Genomic DNA, 20,722 nt, shown 5'->3' on the forward strand with positions numbered 1-20,722 from the left:
TAAAAATAAAGGTAGATTTGTAGACTGTTCTTGACCTTGTATTTCCAATTCTTGAGAAACACTTTTTAAAAGTTAAAATTCAATAAATCTTTGGTCAAAACTCTTATCTCAGATAGAGTGACTGGCTATCTACATCTGCCCAGGGCTAAGGGGTTTCTTGGGATATGGAACTTTCAGTAAGTAGTCAAACCAGGAAAAGTCCTGGTCAAGCTGGGATGGTCACCTTATTTCATGGATCAAATTGTGTTTCCAAGATAGAGTAAAAGCTTCAAGGTTGATCACTGCTCCAGATGAAAACTATTCCACGGTAGCATTAGCTTTTTTTATTACCAGATGAAAAGCCAATAAACCTAACCCTTTGTTACTGATCTTCACAGTTAGAACCAATCAACAGAAGCTGCGGGAAATACGAAGGTCTAATGGAACAAACCACATTGATATCTTGACCACTTGCCTGAGCCTTCTACCTCCCGAAGAAATGGGGTCTAGATACAGGAATCCGAGCCCTGTCAGGCTACTCATGAAATCAGGTTATCGGTGTATTTTTATAAAAGGCTCTCAAAAGTGTTGCCTGGAAATGCATAGAGTTCTTGTTTAATTGCCGTTAAAATTTATCAAATTGTGAGGAGCTGTTAGGTTTTTGCTGGCTCGTAGACAGCCACCTTCTCATGGTGTGTGCTCAAGAGGGTGGAGGAGAGAGAGAGAGATCTCTTTTAGTAGGTGTATTAATTCCATCATGAGGGTTCCATATTCATGCCTGAATTTAAGCCTCATTATTTTCCCAAGACCTCACCTCCAGAGACTATCACATTGGGTGTTAGAACTTCAACATATAAATTGGAGGAAGCAAACATTTAGCCCATAACAGTCAATAATATAAATATTTTATTTAAATCTAGGCAGAGATGTACAATATCATAATTTCAGTGGAAATAGACCTGTAAATAACATTAAACAATTGTACAGTGGTACCTTGAGATACGAATTTAATTTGTTCTGTAACCAAGCTCGTAAGTCAGTCAACTCGTATATCAGACTGCCAATACTGAAACCTTGCACCAATGCCAACGCCAACTAGCGGCAGCTTCCCAAATCACAACTCATATCTTGGAATTTTGCTCGGATCTTGAACAAAAATATGGATCGAGTCACAGTTCGTATCTTAAAAATTTTGTATGTTGGTCTGTTCGTATCTCATGGTACCACTGTATAGAAAAATTCTTTAAAGGTGTCTATTAGTATTATGCTATGATACTTCCTATTCCACATTTTCATTTTCTTTTACACATTTCTCTGCATCTCTGAAGGTGTTATGGTGCAGAGGAAGAGCTCTGGTCTGGGAGCCAGAAACTGAGGTTCCAGTATTGACCCGGGAAGTCAGGTTAAGGGACCTTGGTAATGGAGACACTAATGACATTATAGATGAGGAAACCCTTTTAACAGTAGAGCTCTGTACAAATGCGAGGGGTTTTCATTATTCATATTGAGCTAATTAAGGAGGAGTCTGAAGTTACTTGAAGGTTCCTTCCCAGTTTTGACTACTGTACCTCCCCAACTTTTAGAAAAGGATATTCTAGTCACTGAGGGGACCCAAAGTGACTGAGGACCTTTCTGCAGTTTTCTTGGCCACCCATCCTCTGTCTTTGTTACTACACTTGGATTGTCTTAAACACACAAAGGATTTTCCCAGTTGTTATGAGACTCTGGTTAAATTTATTAAATGAATCTGCAGTGCAACTGCTGCACCATTTGAGAGAGGTTAGGTTCTAGTTAGAAGAAAAAAGGTCCTTGTTTGAGAGGGCTGGTTTGGGGCAACAATTCTACACGAGTGTTTTAAGATCAGAGAAGTAGGAGGGCTAACAAGATGTTCTGGGTCCAAAAGTGGCAAGTTCACAGGCATACACTCTGGAATGAGAGCCTTTAAAGGGTGGCACCACTGTCCTAAGAACGCTGTCCATTTACTCATTGATGAGTTGGGGTAGATGAAAGAAACAGCCTGGCTGGGGGGAGGACATCTCTATGTTTCAAAGGCAAACAGGTTGGGGTCATTGGCACTGGAAGGGTAGAAAAAACAAGTGTAATGAGAACCAAAATCACTATTATTTCCCAGGACTCACCCTGGTGGAGGTGAGTAGAGTAGTTGAATGGAAACATCTTTTGAATCAGGCCATAACTGGATTGGAAATACCACCTTCTTTCCTTATTCTCCTGTTCAAAAAAAAAAAAAAATCAATTTCAAGATAATAAGGAACTGGAAACAGAGAAGTTGAATGTCATATTGAAAAGAATGTTGGACTTGTTAGACCTGGCTTGACTCCCGACTAGCTCTTAGCCTTTAGATTCACCTAAAATGGTAATAATAACAATATTGTACTAAATTGGCTGTTGGGAGGATCAAAGAAATAAAGTATATATAGGTATTTTTAGCACTAGAGTGACAATTTCAAATCTTATGTCTCCCCTCCCCCTTGTATATTTCTTTTGTCTCTTACTCTTCTCTCTATGCTTTATCACCCCTCCTCGCTCATTTCCCATAATTCCCTTGCCTTTCTCTTCCTTCTACTCCCCATTATGGCTGATGGAAATTGGACAGGCATAATGCAAACTAATACCCTATTTTTTCCTGCATCTTCTTTTGAGACTAAGCATGTTTTATGAGGCTTATTCAGATAAAAGATTAAGTTAATGGGCAGCCTTAATGTTAGATGACACAAATAATGTTCTGTATACCAACTAGTGATCTTTTAAATCATAAGTGCATTTCTATGTAGTCATGCCCACTCTGGACACACCATTTGAAATTCAATTTTGTTACAGCTGCTAACAATTCTGTCCTAATTGGTAGGTCATACACTTGAGTAACATGACAATAGCCCTTTGAGATCACTTCCAATCATGACCAGGAAAAGAATCATCATTTCCTTTCAGAAACATGCTCCTCACTGCAATGATAGCTAATTGAAGAACTGAAGGAGTCCTTTGTTCCTGTTGACCATATTTCCAAAGGGAGCTTATTCACTAGCATTATGAAAATGTTCCTTTGAAACTACTGAAACATACTGAATATATTTTAGTGTGTGAAGTCAGCCAGGGTTGAAGGTTTATAGCCAAAGCAGTTGATTGGTCATTTTATTATTATTTTTATACAGAAAGAGTAGCTAGCCATTTAGTGCCTTGATCACACCTGTGGTCTAGTGTATTTTCTATTGCTGCTATGAAAAGTTACCACGAACGTGAAAAACACAAATGTATTGTCTTACAGTCCTATAGGTTGGAAGTCTAACATTGGTTTTATTGGGCTACAGTCAAGGTGTATGGCTTGTGTTCCTTTCTGGAGATTCTAGAAGAGAATCCGTTTCCTTGCCTTTCCCAGCTTTCAGAGGTCGCCCCCTAGGTCATGGTGCCCTCCCCCTATCTTTAAAGCTAGCAGCCTTGGGTCAAGTCTTTTCTCTCACAGCTGGGAATGGCCGCCTGCTCTTAAGAACTCATGTGAGTAGATCAATACAGAACAAGGTTCCAAGGGTTAGAGCGTGTCCACATTTGGAGGATCATTATTCTGTCACATCTCTGTTTAGCTATTGGAAATAGCTGGGAATCTTTCTTTTTAGAAATATTCCCACCACACTCGTATTCTTTACAATCCTGTATTTTATAAACTGGCTTCCCAAATTTCTTCTGTTTTATTCTCTCAAAGTATGTTTCTATCAATGCCCAGTTCCTCATCGATTTCCCCTCTTCCTTTACCCCTGTTTCTGGTAAGCAGCCTGCAGATCAGTCCTAATCCTCTAACTCTACTGGATTTCTTTATACTCCAGATGTCATCTTTCTTCCTCTTTCTTGCAGCATATCTTCTCATTTGCTACCCTTTTTCTTAGCATATATGTGGTTTCAATACATCTTTATCAAGACTCATGTTTTGTGTCTATCCCAGAAATAGGTCAGAAACAGATGGTGATTGACTAATGTCAACCCTCTTCTCCCAAGTGAACACATTAATCCCACTTTTTTTTTAACTACAGGTGATATAACTACATGATTCTATCAGAAACATATCTGTCAAATTATTGCATTTTTGCCCTTGGGGGAAGGGTTGGAGGTAAGAGATAGTAGGCACAGTTCATCTCATCCTTCCTAATTATATCTGTGTTCTGGCTGTGATTGTAGATTTTAATTCTTCATGAACTTACCATGTGTTCATAGAGAAAAACTTGTTTCTAAGCATCTTTAAATGTTTTGTCAAAAAAAAAAATATATATATATATATTGGCCTTGGCCGGTTGGATCAGTGGTAGAGCATTGGCCTGGCATGTGTATGTCCCAGGTTTGATTCTTGGCCAGGGCAAACAGGAGAAGCACCCATCTGCTTAACCACTCTTCCCCTTCTCCTTTCTCTCTGCCTCTCTCTTTCCTTCCCACAGCCAAGGCTCCATTAGAGCAAAGTTGGCCCAGGTGCTGAGGATGGCTCCTTGGCCTCTGCATCAAGCACTAGAATGGCTCTGTTGCAACAGAGCAACGCCCCAGATGGGCAGAGCATCACCCCCTAGTGAGCTTGCCAGGTGGATTCTGGTTGGTGGCATGTGGGAGTCTCTCTGCCTCCCCACTTCTCACTTCAGAAAAATACAAATATATATATTATATATATACATAATATATATAATATATATATATCTTAATTGTCTGAGTTGCACTTTATACAAATTCAGGTAATGAATATGTGTGCCCTAGTTTAAAATGTTATGTTGACATTTTTTCTTTCCTTTTTTTTTTTAATTTTTTTTAAAATTTATTCATTTTAGAGGAGAGAGAGAGAGAGAGAGACAAAGAGGGGAGGAGCAGGAAGCATCAACTCCCATATGTGCCTTGACCAGGCAAGCCCAAGGTTTCGAACCGGCAACCTCAGCATTTCCAGGTCGACGCTTTATCCACTGCGCCACCACAGGTCAGGCTATGTTGACATTTTTGCTAAAGAAAATTTTATAGCATTAAAATGCACCCTTAAAAATGTTCTCTAAAATGTAATTTTTAGTCTACACTAGAAATCAACGCAAATTTTTTTTTATCGAGACCTTTTCCTCCCATGTATATATAATTCTGTCTGAAAAAATATATGCCTTTTCCAGCAACTATTTAAGAAGGATTTCATATTTTCATAGCTATCCCCAAGTATGCATTATTTGTAAGCATCTGAATTTTCAGGGATTACATAGAAATATAGTAGCAGGTTCTAGAAATCAGTAATGTTAACATATATGAAATATTTAATACTATTATCATTTACCATCTTTTAAATTTTTATGTCAGTTATACTTTCCGTAGCTTTTTCCCAAGTGGGGATAATTCAATAACAGATCCAAGGTCACTTAAATGCAGCAGTGGCTTTATAAATACAGAAGATATGTTTTAATGATATACACAGAACTTCATTAGAAACAAGGAGAATTAATGTAGGAGGTGTATGTGCGGGTGTTCGAAGATCTCAGGGCAAGTTATAATGAAAGCTCACTCAGTGCTAACTAAAATAAAACCTGATGGTCTTCAAAATATACAATATTTATCAGAGATGGCAAAATATTACTAAGAATACTTAAAATTGAGTGTGCATAAGAATCACTCAGGGAGGCCTGACCTGTGGTGGCGCAGTGGATAAAAGCGTCAACCTGGAAATGCTGAGGTCGCCGGTTCGAAACCCTGGGCTTGCCTGGTCAAGGCATATATGGGAGTTGATGCTTCCAGCTCTTCCCCCGCTTCTCTCCTCTCTCTCTCTCTCTCTCTCCCCCCCCTGTCTCTCTCTCTATCTCCTCTCTAAAATGAATAAATAAAATAATAATAAAAATAAATAAATAAATAATTTATAATTAAAAAAAGTCACTCGGGGAGCTTATTTAATACGAGGATTTCTGACCTCATTTTCTTTTTTTTTTTTTTTTGGTCTTTATTTTTTCTATTTTTTTAATCTTGTATTTTTATTGAATCCAGAGAGAGGAAGGGGGGTAAGGGGGAGACAGAAGCATCAATCTGTTTCTGTATGTGCCCCGGCCAAGGACCGAAGCAGCCACCTCTGCATTGCAGGACAAGGCTGCAGCCAAGCGAGCCATCCAGCCATGGCTCTGACCTCATTTTCAGAGACGCTGATTTTGTGGGCCAGGGAAAAGATTCAACAACTTCATTCTGATGGTTCTCATGCTGGTGGTCCTCGAGATGGTCTTTGAAACACTGAGTTAGGTAAAGTTAAGGAACTGGTTAAAGGACCGAGAAGAAGAGAAATGGCTTAGAGAAGGAATGCACTAGCAGACCCGAGTGGGGGCAAGGTAATCTTGGATGAAACTGGTGACAAGATGCCCAAGAGTGGCAGTGCTGGCAGGACCCTCTGCTCCCCCGCCTGCTTCACAGACTTTGATAGGGACAGTTGATGTTTCTCAAGCTTGTTAGCAAACACAACGTTCAGGCCCTTATCCATTCCTCCCCACCTGCCAGCCTCCTCTTATAAACAGTTGTGAAAACGTCACTGAACTCAGTGCCTGAAAACTAAGAGAACTCGCTTTTTAGAACTCTCAGGAGGAAGCAGACCTGTCCCACCTGCACTGTCTCTGTCCCTAAAGGTTTCAACCAGGAACAGCCTGTTGTGCCCAACAAGACATCTCTTCCAAGGCCACTGAGTTGTCTGGCCTGGTATAAAATTCTTTTCATTTTAACCTCTACTTTATAAGTTAACTTAGAGTTATCCCTTAGTTAGAAAACTTTCTTTTCTTTTTCTATATTTTACAGATTTTATTTATTGACTTTAGAGAGAGGAGAGAGAGAAAGGTGGGATGGGGGAGGAGCGGGGAGCATCAACTCGCAGCAGTTGCTTCTGGTATGTGCCTTGACCAGGCAAGCCCATGGTTTCAAACCCATGACCTCAGCATTCCGGGTGCACGCTTCATCCACCGTGCCATCACAGATCAGGCCTCAGTGCGAAGACTTTGAAAATAAAATTAGTTCATCCTCAGAAGGTAAAAAGGGAGAAGGATATGGATTCTTTCTTGCTTAGATGCAGCTTTTGTGACCACAACACAAATAGAGGGGACAGTAGTAGGTGGAGGCTTGATGGGCAGGCAGAGGAAGGACTTCCGAAGACCCTGGTTCCCCAGGGTGGGCCTATTTGCTTTCGGCGGGGCAGCCATTGGCGGAAGCTGAGCAGGGTGGCTTCTCGGGCAGCTCAGCTTCCCATCTTTCCGATGTTGTTTGTTTAACAGGTTTTTCACACAATTGACTTCTTACAAGGCCCTTCCTTCCCAGGGAATTCACTAATCAAGGTAACACTCTATTTCTTTTCACAAACAAAGCCTATGAAAGAGTAGTTCATTCATGAACTAAGAAATGTGATCATTTCCACTGTTGTACCAGAATACTTCAAAGCACAATTGCTGTTCACATCAATTAATCCAGGTTCATGGGAAATGTGAGTAAGACGGGACTAAAATATATCCCAGTTGATTTTACAAGATTAGAGAAAAAAAACAACCTAAACATAAGGAATCTAAACTCATGTTGTCTTAAGCATGTAAGAACCTGCTTCATAGGAAAGAATCATCACAGTACAAAGGAGAGGACTGTTACAGCTTTTTAGAATGAAGTAGTTTTATTCCATAGAACTTACTGGAGTTGGAAAGTTTCAAACAGCCTCTTCCTTTGTGCTGGGAATATACTGTGAAGGAATACTTCCTCTAGGTATAGTGAACGTGATGCTAGTCTAGCTAGGGAATATGGAGGACAATTTTTGGCAATTTTTTATTTTTATTTATTTTTTATTTTTTTATTTAGAGGGAGGCAGGGAGAGAGAGACAGAGAGACAAGAACACCGAGCTGTTCCTGTATGTGCCCTGGCAGGGGATTGAACCCACAACCTTGGCATATCTGGACGACTCTCCAACCAACTGAGCTACCCAACCAGGACTGAGCTTCCACTTTCTGATCTAAATGAAAACCTTTATTTCTCTCTCTGATAAGTATAATCTTGTTTCCATTAGGAAAAGATAACTTTTTCTTGCCAGACAAAAACAACCAACTTCAGTTTTTAATTCTGTCATGTGTTCTATCTGCTCTGTCAGCCAGTTTGATGTCATCTGGGTTTGGGGCATAATGTGAAATACATGCATTTACCTTTTTAATGTAATGAATATTTAGTGCCAAAGGGGAAAATATCCAGTATGTTTAACTATTTATTGGGAAATTTTTGTTGTTTTTCTGATTTAAAATTTTAAAACATCACATTTCTTATCCACTCCACCTCCTAACCAAAGATTTACATAGTTTTATAAAAATATAGCACTGTTTGAAAAGAAGAAATGCACCCCATGTTTATGGCAGCATTGTTCATAATAGCAAAGATCTGGAAACAGCCCAAGTGTCCATCAGAGGACGAGTGGATTAAAAAGCTTTGGTATATATACACTATGGAATACTACTCAGCCATAAGAAATGATGACATCGGATCATTTACAATAACATGGATGAACCTTGATAACATTATACTGAGCGAAATAAGTAAGTCAGAAAAAACTAAGAACTATATGATTCCATACATAGGTAGGACATAAAAATGAGACTCAGAGACATGAACAACAGTGTTGGGGTTACAGGGTGGGGGGAGGAGAGGGAGGGGGTTGGGGGAGGGGAGGGGCACAAAGAAAACCAGTTAGAAGGTAACAGAAGACAATTTTATCAATGTCACCCCACTAAAATAAAAAAAAATGTCATCCTTTATTATATGTATCCTCTGCCTGATGTATCCCTGACCTTTGCAGGCCCACTTATGTGTCCCTACTGTGCATTCTTGTAGCATCTGCACAGTCCTTACCATAGAACTTGCCACATTTGGCGTAATCCTTTGTGTAATTCTCTCTCCCTTACTAGTTTACAGTCTCTGTTTTACTCAATTTCTCAATAGCTGAGCACATTGCCTAACATTTTATTTAAATCAAATCTACTTTTGATAATTCTATAATATGTATAAATACTATATTCTTTCATGTGGTTCCCCCATTGGATCCGGAACTAAAAAGAGGGGGTATACTATCTCAAAATCAAAACACATTATCTGAGGGACGATGAAGGCAGTCAGCAAATTCTATGATTGTTCTGATAGCACTGTTTCAGTTTACTAATCAAGTAAGGACTTACGTTCAGCAAATTTTAAAATATGGAATATAACAGTTTACTAATCAACAAAACATCGGTTTGGACTTTATTTCAAGGTTTATTTTTATGTGTTGCCTTGAAATTTCTACATAACTCTAGGCTGCAATGCTGAATCAATGGGAGCATGTTAGGCACTATTCAAGGGGTTTTGTTCCTAAAACAGTAAAAAGATCTTAGGAGAAGCTGCTCCCACCTCTAAGGAGGTCCTACAGTGGGAAGTTTAAGGAGAGTGTTGTGGTGAGAACTCAGTATAATTTGGTGTTTAAAATTTCCACTCTGTAAGACATCCCCATGATATAAATATTCCTAATTAGCACAGAATTTCAGTTCCTTCATACAAAACACTGCAGTGCAATTTAAGGCTGCTTAAAATTATCTTAACTTGTCCCATTTGGCAAACTAAGCCAGGGCCTTAAGAAATGTAGAGCCGTAGGCTGCGGGAATGTGGGCAGGCTAAGCCAGCTCTGTTCAGATCTGACAGTGCCTTTTTGTTGACCTTATGCTGAATTCTCATGTTTGAATATATCATCAAGAAGCAATAGCCAGCTACTGGCTAACTGACAAGAGAAACTTCTGGAACATCAAGGCAGAACAATGTAAGAAGTGGAAAACTACCCAAATGAATGTTTTTCAAACATGGTTCACTTTCTAACATATATTCACATAGGCAGCCCTAATAAAAAGTAGGTTTTCTCTTAGCAAATGCTGCAGAGACAAAAATACTGTTCCTGTCTGCTTTTTTTTTAGCTCCTGTCCTTTTCTTTAAACTATTGGATGGCATGAAAAAGAAAAAAATATCTGTATTTCCTGAACTTAACCAATATTTTAATATCTTGACATCTATATTTATTTTCTGCCCAAAAGTTAATAATATGAAGGATGTATTATAAAATCCTGAGCTTTATTTTCTGAACCAGAACAGCAAATCATTATGGCTTCACATGCACATGACGCTGAATCTTGGCTATGACATGGTCCCGTTCTCTAGACATTTACAGTTGAAAAGATATCATTCGACAAGAAAGAGTTTTCCCCCGATTTTCTTCCACCGCCATAAAAAACAATAAAATGAGCAAACAATACACACACACACAAGAAAAACATGAGGTTTGGAAAACTATTAACCCTTGGAGTAGTATGAACATTCATGTACGTCCTCGTGCCTCCTGACCATCCAGAGTACGATCGATTTATTTTTGAAATGTGCAAGGCAACATTAAAAAAAGGCAAATGTATTTTCTTCTTGTTCCCATAAATGGGTTATCAAACAAACATGATTTTAAGTTAATAAAACTGGAACTGGAACTAATTTCATTTTTTGAAAAAAAAAAACTCACTCCTGGGGGTCAGCGAGCATGAAAAGAACTCACTACTCAAAAGGTTAAGAAAATGTGGAGGAGGGAAGAAAACAAATTAGGCAAAATGTAAAAAAAATGGAATCAAGGATATCAATAGATTAAGAAATGATCGCATATGGCAAATAAGATCACACTATGAGTCAAACATGTCTGAGTAACTAGAGCACCAGCAGAATTTTGTTTTAATGAGGACCAAGGCACCTCCTGGGGTAGGATGAGTCAAATCCCCAGCCTGGTAGAGGATTAGTGACAAAGTATCAGGAGTGAGATTTACAAGTACTGCCCTTGGATGGATTCCCATGAAATCATACCTAAAGTCTACTGAGAAGGCAGCCCAAGAATGAACACTAAAAGTGGTGTTTTCATGAAAATCTTGAAAGGCATTAGCAGTATGCTTCCCCACTTCACTAGAAAAAGCCCCTGAAGCGGGTACCCTACTTCATTGGAAAGTTCACTGTGACTTTGTGGAGCTGAGAGTGTTAGCTCATTGACACCTTCAGAAATTTGGGTTCACCTGGTTCCCTTAGAGCAGGGGTTGGGAACCTTTTTGGCTGAGAGAGCCATGAACGCCACATTATTTTAAAATGTAATTCCATGAGAGCCATACAATGACACATTATCCAATAAAAATTTGGTATTGTCCCAGAGGACAGCTGTGATTGGCTCCAGCCACCCATAACCATGAACGTGAGCGGTAGGAAATGAATGGATTGTAATACATGAGAATGTTTTATATTTTTAACATTATTATTTTTTTATTTAAGATTTGTCTGTGAGCCAGATGCAGCCATCAAAAGAGCCACATCTGGCTCACAAGCCATAGGTTCCCGACCCCTGCCTTAGAGCTAGAACATGATGGCCTCGTCAGTGCAGGCGGAACCAACTGCTTTGACAGTAAGGGAAGTGTTCCAGTGCCAACAGGGGCAGTGGGGAGGTTGCAGAAGTGACTTCCTAGAAGCTCCATGGATGCTGCAAGCTTCAGACACATATCTCAGAAGGCCAATGGCGAGCATCAGACAATAGCTGTGAGGACTGTGTTCTTGTGTGCATGATCCAACCTTCAGAGCTCTTGAAATGACTGAGTGAGAGTGAATTTTGCAAGTGGACTGAAAGAGTTAACTATGGTTAGGTGTGGGTTATGAATAGGGTAACATGTAATTTGTCCTCCAAACAGAGATGATTTTGAGAACAAAGGGTGTGTGGTACTAATAATTATGCTGGGACAACAGACACAAAATAAAACTGTCCTGGACAAATTGGGATGTGTAGTCACACCTTGAGGAACTGTCACTTTCAACTGTGTTAGTTTTGTAAGGTTTGACATTTTAGCCTAAGCATGTATTTTTTTAAAATCGGAAAAATACATAAAATTACACATCTAAATGAAGTAAGGACGAAGAGGTTTCACAAGATTGACAAGGCAAAGATAGAAGCATAATGTTTGCATTGCTATGCTGATCCTTCCTGACCTCCACAGTATAACCTAGAAAATTATGTCTGTAAAGTTATTATGTCTGTTAATTATTCTTCACTCACTGGCAACCTCTAAGTGTCCTACCTTGCTTAGTGTGGGCATGCTGTCCCTGCAGTTGGGTTATGCTCAATTTTTGGTACTTGATTTAACTCTCTGCCTTGTGATCCTTCTGGGATAGTAGGCTTTCAAGCCAAAGGGATGTTTTTATAATAAATCTTGGGAGTCAAGTTTAGAAACACAATGCTTCTCATCACAGCTGGGCACATCTATCAGCTTTGTTAAGATACTAATGGTAGAAAATTTCTTTACAAATATAGACCCCTTGAGATCAAGACCCTAATTTAATTTGTTCCTAATTCACAAAATAAAGTTGACATCATTTTTTAAACTAAGCAGAGGTGTTTGTCTTTAATGAATTCTAACATGTAGCTTGATGTTTCCAATTGCTGACTGTACTGATTTTATTTCAAGTGACCTTATAACTTTTGTAAAGTTTCAGCATCCGAAATGGAACTCTTCCTCTGTCCAGAAGGCCAGTACTGATAACCATTCAGTCTTCTGTCCTGGTCTCAGCTCACTTCCTTGAACAACTGCCTTTGTGAGAGAGATGATGTTTGGCAACTTAGCTTCCCAGTACCCACATGGATGCAAAATAATACCGGAGGTGATGTGATAGATGATAGCAGATGGGCTGCTAGTCCACTGACTAGGTCTGATCTCAACAAAAGTTGAGAAGCAGCTATCAATTACAGAAAGCAAGGTCCAGAAGGGGCAGTACTGAGTAGTTGGTTTGATTTAAAATCTCTACCAAGGGTCTTTCTGAAAGTTCTCTTTATTAACCTTGCCAGTAACATAAAGCTAGGAGGGAATGAATTTTTGTGTTTCGTCTACAGGAGTATCCCTATAATAGTGCCTGACATATAGGAGATGCTAAAAAATAGTTGTTCAATAAAGGAATATTTCTTCATCTTTAAAACAGGGATAGTAATAGATTGATATTCAGCTGGCTTCCAATCTAATAGATAATTTAGTGTCGCGGGTTGTTGTAAGGATTGCATGAATTAAAACATGTACAGCCTGACCTGTGGTGGCACAGTGGATAAAGCATCGACCTGGAAATGCTGAGGTCGCCGGTTCGAAACCCTAGGCTTGCCTGGTCAAGGCACATATGGGAGTTGATGCTTCCAGCTCCTCCCCCCTCCTTTCTTTCTCCCTCTCTATCTCTCTCTCTCCCTCTCTCTCTCCTCTCTAAAAATGAATAAATAAAATAAAATAAAATAAAAATTAAAAAAACAAAACAACAACAAAAAAAACATGTACAGCACTTACTAGAACTGAACACACAGCGACCAGTCATCAGTTGGAAGACAGGGACTTGGTATCCAGGACGATTGGGGAACAATGCAGGAGCCCAGTGGTGAGCAGACCTCTCAACCCTGGGTCTGAAGATCAATAGCAGTGGTTCACACTGAGTCCAACCTGATTCTGGGGAAGGGCGGTTGCTAACAATGCTGCAGTCTGTCTCACATGCCCAGGCTTGAACTTCTCTGCTGGCAAAGGGATTATGGAGAAGGGGGTAAATTCTGAGAAACTCATGACAATACAGGCAAAGAGATGGGAGCTGAAGTCAAATGCACCCCCCCCCCTCCAGGAGCTTATTTATGATTCAACCATTAGTTACCTATTCTTTTTGATTTAATCTATTGTGTATTAAGTGTCTATTCTCTGTTGAAATGCAGATGCTCAGGGGTTGGAGGTCCTACATTAACCTATCATCAGTCAATGGCATTTACACCATCTGCTCAGGCATACTGTTCTCTTGGTGAGGAGATGATCAAGTTATGAGAGAACGGGCCATGTGGCAGGTAAATTTGATAATGGAGCACAGTGCCAAGAAGGGGTAGCCACATCGTGTCAGGGCAGAGCACTGTACGTGCCTAGCTGCTGGGTGGCCAGCGTTGAAGGGAGGAGGGAACAGGATGTGAGCACACAAGTAGGAGGGATCTCTGACCGAAATATCTACTCTCTACCTTACAAAGATGAGAAGTTCAAGATTATTCGCAGGTTTCAATCTAATTGCTCTGTTCCTTTTCCTAATAGAAGCTTTATCCACTTAGGATACAATACATGGTACGCTTTGATTAAGTTATGTATGTTAGTTGGAAAGGGTTTAAGCTGGGTTGAAATTTACACTATTGGTGCATTTTATTTGATATTAATTCTTATACTTCACACGTGTATATGCAATACGAATAATAAATATATGTATTATATATAATCTAATATAATAATATATACATATAATCTATCATAGTAACTCTGTGAGGTATGTAGGCAAACAAAGGCACACACAATTAAGATGTGAGGATAGAGGCAGAAGTCTATGGAGATGGGCATTCAGACCATGGTTTTCTGACATTAGATTCAAGGATATTTTTTTAACTGTACTTGGCTGCCTCTCAACCACAAATTAATTAGTGGCATCTGGCAAGCTGAAAAACAGTATTTTTTTCTTTTTTCCATTAAGTAGAAAAATATTCTGGGTTCCACCACTTTGCTACTTGTTAAATGTACTAATTGAAGTTCTAGTGTCTAAACCAAACCAGTAGTTCTAAAAGATACACAAGATGACCCATTTTGTATGGGTAAAGAAAGAAAATAATCAGGATTTTAAAATTTTATATTTTCAGATGTGTTTAAAAGAACATACTATATCACTACAATATAACTTAATGCGTATATACATAAACATACACATGTATATATATTAACAAATGTGTAAATGTGTAAGTAAGTATATTTGCAAATACTGGGATGTATGCTCTTTTTTTTTTTTTTTAACATGAAATTGCAGGTTCAGAAAAGCTTGGAAACCATTGTTCTTAACTGGTAAGCACATTCCCTAAAATGCCTGCACGGTTTTCAGCTAAGCACACCTCTCCTTTTGTTTCACCTTAGGCTTCCTGCAACAGAATATGCAGAGATACTGTGCCCAGAAAAACCGAATCTTTGACTAGAAGGGCCTGCAGGGATCAATTCACCTAACCCCCTCATTTGACAGAGGAAGAAACCGAGGCTCAGGGGGGTTAAGGGATTTGCCCATGCTGGCAAGTTAAGGTTGAGCCCAACAATATGGGAAATTGATGGAAAATCCAGTTAATGCTTAGCTAGCCATGGTAATGTAGGTCATGGGCCTGGCTTGCAGAAATTAAATCCATTAATAATCCTCAAACCTTATTTTAGCCAGAAGTTTTAAATACCTCACCTATGAAACCCTTTGCTAAAAAATGATAATAAATGGCTTTGTTTTTCTGGGCACCCCAGAATGCCTGCATTAAACATAACTGTCACACATATACTGCTTACTGGGTATCATGTAGAAATACAAATGTGGGCAATGCATACAGCTATTTAATTATATATATATCAACTGTCAAAAACAATGGTATTGAAACAAGTATACTCTCCACACTTGACTGTTGTAAAAAATTGAACTAAATTATAATATTCTCCAACAGGCAAATAATTACTCACTCAAAATCTACTCAACTTTGAAATACCATAAGTCTACTCTGAAGGGACCATCATCTTCTAGGAATTGAAGACCATGCTATCAGCATATGCTAAATTCTAGAGTATGGTTCTATTTCTAGACTCTCAATCTCTTTCAGTGATCTGGTCACGTAGGTAATTTCCAACCCGTCGGGTTTTATGTAGTGAACTATTATGACAGATAAGACTAGCCCCCTTTTATTACTTTTTAATTTTATAAAAACATCCAGACTATCATTGAATGCTCTCTCTCCTCTCATGAACTTTACAATCATTTTGCCTATTCAAAAAGCAAAATGAAATTGAACACCCACAACCACTATCACCAACAAAAACCTACCAGTATCTAGGTTAGGAAGCTCATGAAATGTATAGGGAAAATTGACTTTCTCATTCTGTTGGATCATTTCCCCCTAAACTGGTTATTTAATTTTTATCAATTAGGATTTCTTTTTTTATTTATTCAATTATATCATGTTTCCTTGGCAAATGGGATCTTTTTATTCAATTATATTTTCTAACTCAAGCTGTGAACATTTTTTTTTTTTACAAATCTTATAATTTGTCGTTTTAGTGCACATTCTTACTATTTATAATAGTTTTTTAGTTGATTCTCTTGGGGTTTTCCACAAAGACGTCCATCTCATTTGTAAATAATGATGATTTTGCCTACTACTTTCCAATCTTAATACTTCTTCTGTTTTCTTATGTAACTGTATCAACTGCTGCTTCTAGAATAATTATACAACTAAGCCTGTGATGGCAAACCTTTTTATAAAAACCACACACTTTTGCAGTGCTGGTCAACCTGGTCCCTCCTGCCCGCTAGTGGGCGTTCCAGCTTTCATGGTAGGCAGAGCGGAGCAACCAAACGGCGCTGCTATTGGCCCAGCATGAAAGCTGGAAGGCCCACTAGTGGGCAGGAGGGACCAGGTTGACCAGCTTTCCAAAAGTGGGCGATTTTTATACAAAGGTTCACCATCATGGATGTAGGCCTTGATTATTGATTATTTAAAATTGTTTTCCATTATAATAATGTTTCAGTTAACATTTGTACAGAGTTTGAGTATTTTGGGTCATCTCCTTAGAATAGATTCTTATAAAATATAATTTGTTGGGTCAAAGGTATAATTTTAAAGACTTCTCATTCATATTTCTTTCTCCAAAGATTCCTTCAGTCACTACAATCACTGTTTCTCCTCTGTCCTTTATACAGAAACCCCCTAGCCCAGGGGTCGGGAACCTTTTTGGCTGAGAGAGCCATGAACGCCACATATTTTAAAAATGTAATTCTGTGAGAGCCATACAACGACCTGTGTACGTTACACATTATTCAATAAAAATTTGGTGATGTCCTGGAGGACAGTTATGATTGGCTCCAGCCACCCACAACCATGAATGTGAGCAGTAGGAAATGAATGGATTGTAATACATAAGAATGTTTTATATTTTTAACATTATTTTTTTTTATTAAAGATTTGTCTGCGAGCCAGATGCAGCCATCAGAAGAGCCACATCTGGGTCGCTAGCCACAGGTTCCCGACCCCTGCCTTAGCCCAAACCTTTCTTCCCACGGCTTCCTCCCTGTGCTCCTTCTACTGGCTACCAAGGGGACATCTGGGAAATTTCAAGTCAAGCTTCTCAAAATTAAATAAAAATCAACACAAAGAACATAAAATTGCTACTTGAGTAACCCGCTAATTGATTTGGAGATGAAATTTAAATGAATTGGAGATTTGCTCACTCTATCTGCTAATCATCTTAAACTTTCCCCCTCATTCCCACATTCTAAATGCTACTAAGTCCAGTAGATTCCACCACACTTCTCCCCATCCATTCTTTATTCTCCATCTGCAGTTACTGCTGGAGCTCAGAAACTCATCCTCTTTCATCTTGACCACGGTAATGCTATCCAGATGATCTTACAACCTCTGCGCAATTCTTTCTCTACCTACTCAAAGCCCCTCAATGGCAGGAACACTCCGCGGGATGGTCACCTCCTATCTCTCCTGCTTCTCATTCTAACTTCCCCACCTACATGCGACCTCCTAGCCAAACCAGAGTACTCACAGTAACCTTTATGACTTGGAATCCCAAGTCTCTGTGCTTAGCCATGTGCCATTCCAGCTGGAAGAATGCCCTCCTTAGCTACTCACACCCCCAACCCCATTCATCCACAGAAACCTTTTTTATCTTTTATGATCCCACTCAAGGGGGTCTTTTCTGGGGAAACATTTCCCTTTCTATCCTTGACCCTTACCCTAGAACTATTATCAGTTGATGGAGTGTAGCAATATTTCTTGAAGTTAGTTTTGTGCCTAGTTACCAGGGTTCTAATATTAAGTGGGACAAAGGTTAATGAAAATTGGTAGAGGCTGGCTTTTTCCATATTTTTGGTGAGTTATATTTGCTTAAGATGACTGCAAGGTCATTCAATACAAATTATAAACACAAAAACTGGCATTGCGGAAGAGCCCTAAACCTTGAGCTAAGGGAGGAATGAATGTTTAAAAGGTAAAATTGAGCCTGACCAAGTGGTAGTGCAGTGGATAGAGCATCTGACTGGGACACGGAGGACCCAGGTTTGAAACCCTGAGGTCCCCGGCTTGAGCGTGGGCTCATCTGTCTTGAGCACGGGCTCACCAGCTTGAGTGTGGGGTTACTGGCTTGCGTATGAAATGATAGACATGACCCTATGGTCATGGGCTTGAGCCCAAAGATCTTTTGTTTGAAGCCCAAAGTCGCTGGCTTGAGCCCAATGTCACTGGCTTGAGCAAGGGGTCACTAGCTCTGCTATAGCCCTCCAGTCAAGGCACATATGAGGAAGCAGTCAATGAACAACTAAAGTGCCAATGAAGAATTGATAGCCCTGGCCGGTTGGCTCAGTGGTAGAGCGTTGGCCTGGTGTGCAGGAGTCCCAGGTTCAATTCCCGGCCAGGGCACACAGGAGAAGTGCCCATCTGCTTCTCCACCCCTCCCCCTCTCCTTTCTCTCTGTCTCTCTCTTCCCCTCCTGCAGACAAGGCTCCATTGGAGCAAAGTTGGCCCAGGCGCTGAGGATGGCTCTGTGGCCTCTGCCTCAGGCGCTAGAATGGCTCTGGTCGCAACAGAGTGATGCCGCAGATGGGCAGAGCATCGCCCCCTGGTGGGCATGCCGGGTGGATCCTGGTCAGGCGCATGCGGGAGTCTGTCTGACTGCCTCCCCGTTTCCAACTTCAGAAAAATACAAAAAAAAAAAGAAAGAAAAAAAGAATTGATAATTCTCTATTCTCTCCCTTCCGGTCTGCCTGTCCCTATCTGTCCCTTATCTGTCTCTGTCTCTGTCTCTGTCTCTGTCTCTGTCTCTCTCTCTCTCTCTCTCACACACACACACACACACACACACACACACACACACACACACACACACGTAAAGTTGAACTCCCACGTGGCAACCTGCTCTTGCACCTACAGCGTGTCTGCAGTGGCAGGGAGGGGCACAAAGATGGCAGATGTGGTTGTGGTCCTGGGCAGAGACAAGAGTGGGCAGCAGCGCCTTGCGTCGCTGCCCCTATCCCATCTCTGGGTCATCATGAAGAGCTCCTCTGAGGTGTGCAGTATCAACCAGGAGGCGCTGGTGCTCACGGCTAAGGCTACGAAACTCTGTTCAATATCTAGCAACCTATTCCTATAGACCTGACAGAGGAAAAGAAAAGAAAGCGCTGACTTAACAATGATTTATCAAATACTGCAGAGAAATCAGAAACTTTTCTGTTTCTTGCAGATATATTATCAAAGAAGATATTAGCTAGAAAATATCTGAAAATGCTTAAGGAAAAGAGAGAAGAAGAGGAGGAGAATGACAACAATGATGAAAGTGATGATGATGAAGAGGAATTCTAAACCCAAAAAGAAATGCTTTAAAAGTCAGCCTGGTGAGGGCCCTACTGGATTAGCACTATTGCTTTGACAGAAACACAACACTGTGATTTTAGTCTCTTTACTTTTCAGAGACTTCAAATACATTGTATTCTTTCCTGGCTGAGATAGAGTATCGGATGCACCTACATCATAAATAGCCAAAAGGAAAGTTGTCAGGCTCACAATATAAAATAGATGTTCAGCCCTGGGCAGGTAGCTCATTTGGTTCGAGCATTGTCCCAGTACACCAAGGTTGCAAGTTCGATCCCTGGTCAGGGCATATATAAGAGGCAACCAATGGGTGCATGGATGGGCGGAGCAACAGGTCAATGTTTCTCTCTCTACTCCTTCCTCTCTCTCTAAAGTCACAATAAATAAATGGAAAAAATTTTTTCTTTTCTTTCTTTTTTTTTTTTTTTTTAATAAATTTTTATTAATGGTAATGGGATGACATTAATAAATCAGGGTACATATATTCAAAGAAAACATGTCTAGGTTATTTTGTCATCAAATTATGTTGCAAACCCCTCGCCCAAAGTCAGATTGTCCTCCGTCACCCTCTATCTAGTTCTGTGCCCCTCTCCCTCCCCCTAACTCTCTCCCTCCCTCCCTCCCATGTCCTCCCTCCCCCCCCACCCTTGGTAACCACCACACTCTTGTCCATGTCTCTTAGTCTCATTTTTATGTTCCACCAATGTATGGAATCATGTAGTTCTTGTTTTTTTCTGATTTGCTTATTTCACTCCTTATAATGTTATCAAGATCCCACCATTTTGCTGTAAATGATCTGATGTCATCATTTCTTATGGCTGAGTAGTATTCCATAGTGTATATGTGCCACATCTTCTTTATCCAGTCTTCTATTGAAGGGCTTTTTGGTTGTTTCCATGTCTTGGCCACTGTGAACAGTGCTGCAATGAACATGGGGCTACATGTGTCTTCACGTATCAATGTTTCTGAGGTTTTGGGGTATATACCCAGTAGAGGGATTGCTGGGTCATAAGGTAGTTCTATTTGCAGTTTTTTGAGGAACCACCATACTTTCCTCCATAATGGTTGTACTACTTTACATTCCCACCAACAGTGAATGAGGGTTCCTTTTTCTCCACAGCCTCTCCAACATTTGCTATTACCCGTCTTGTTGATAATAGCTAATCTAACAGGAGTGAGGTGGTATCTCATTGTAGTTTTGATTTGCATTTCTCTAATAACTAATGAAGCTGAGCATCTTTTCATATATCTGTTGGCCATTTGTATCT

At 39.9% G+C, this 20,722-nt stretch overlaps 1 pseudogene; it reads left to right on the forward strand.

Annotated features, from left to right (window-relative positions):
- The first annotated feature begins 19,047 nt into the window (after positions 1–19,047).
- LOC136311122 (chromatin accessibility complex protein 1 pseudogene) lies at positions 19,048–19,445 on the forward strand (annotated as a pseudogene).
- Positions 19,446–20,722: the final 1,277 nt, after the last annotated feature.

The sequence above is a fragment of the Saccopteryx bilineata genome, chromosome 7 (assembly GCF_036850765.1).
Source record: "Saccopteryx bilineata isolate mSacBil1 chromosome 7, mSacBil1_pri_phased_curated, whole genome shotgun sequence".
Classification (NCBI taxonomy): Eukaryota; Metazoa; Chordata; class Mammalia; order Chiroptera; family Emballonuridae; genus Saccopteryx; species Saccopteryx bilineata.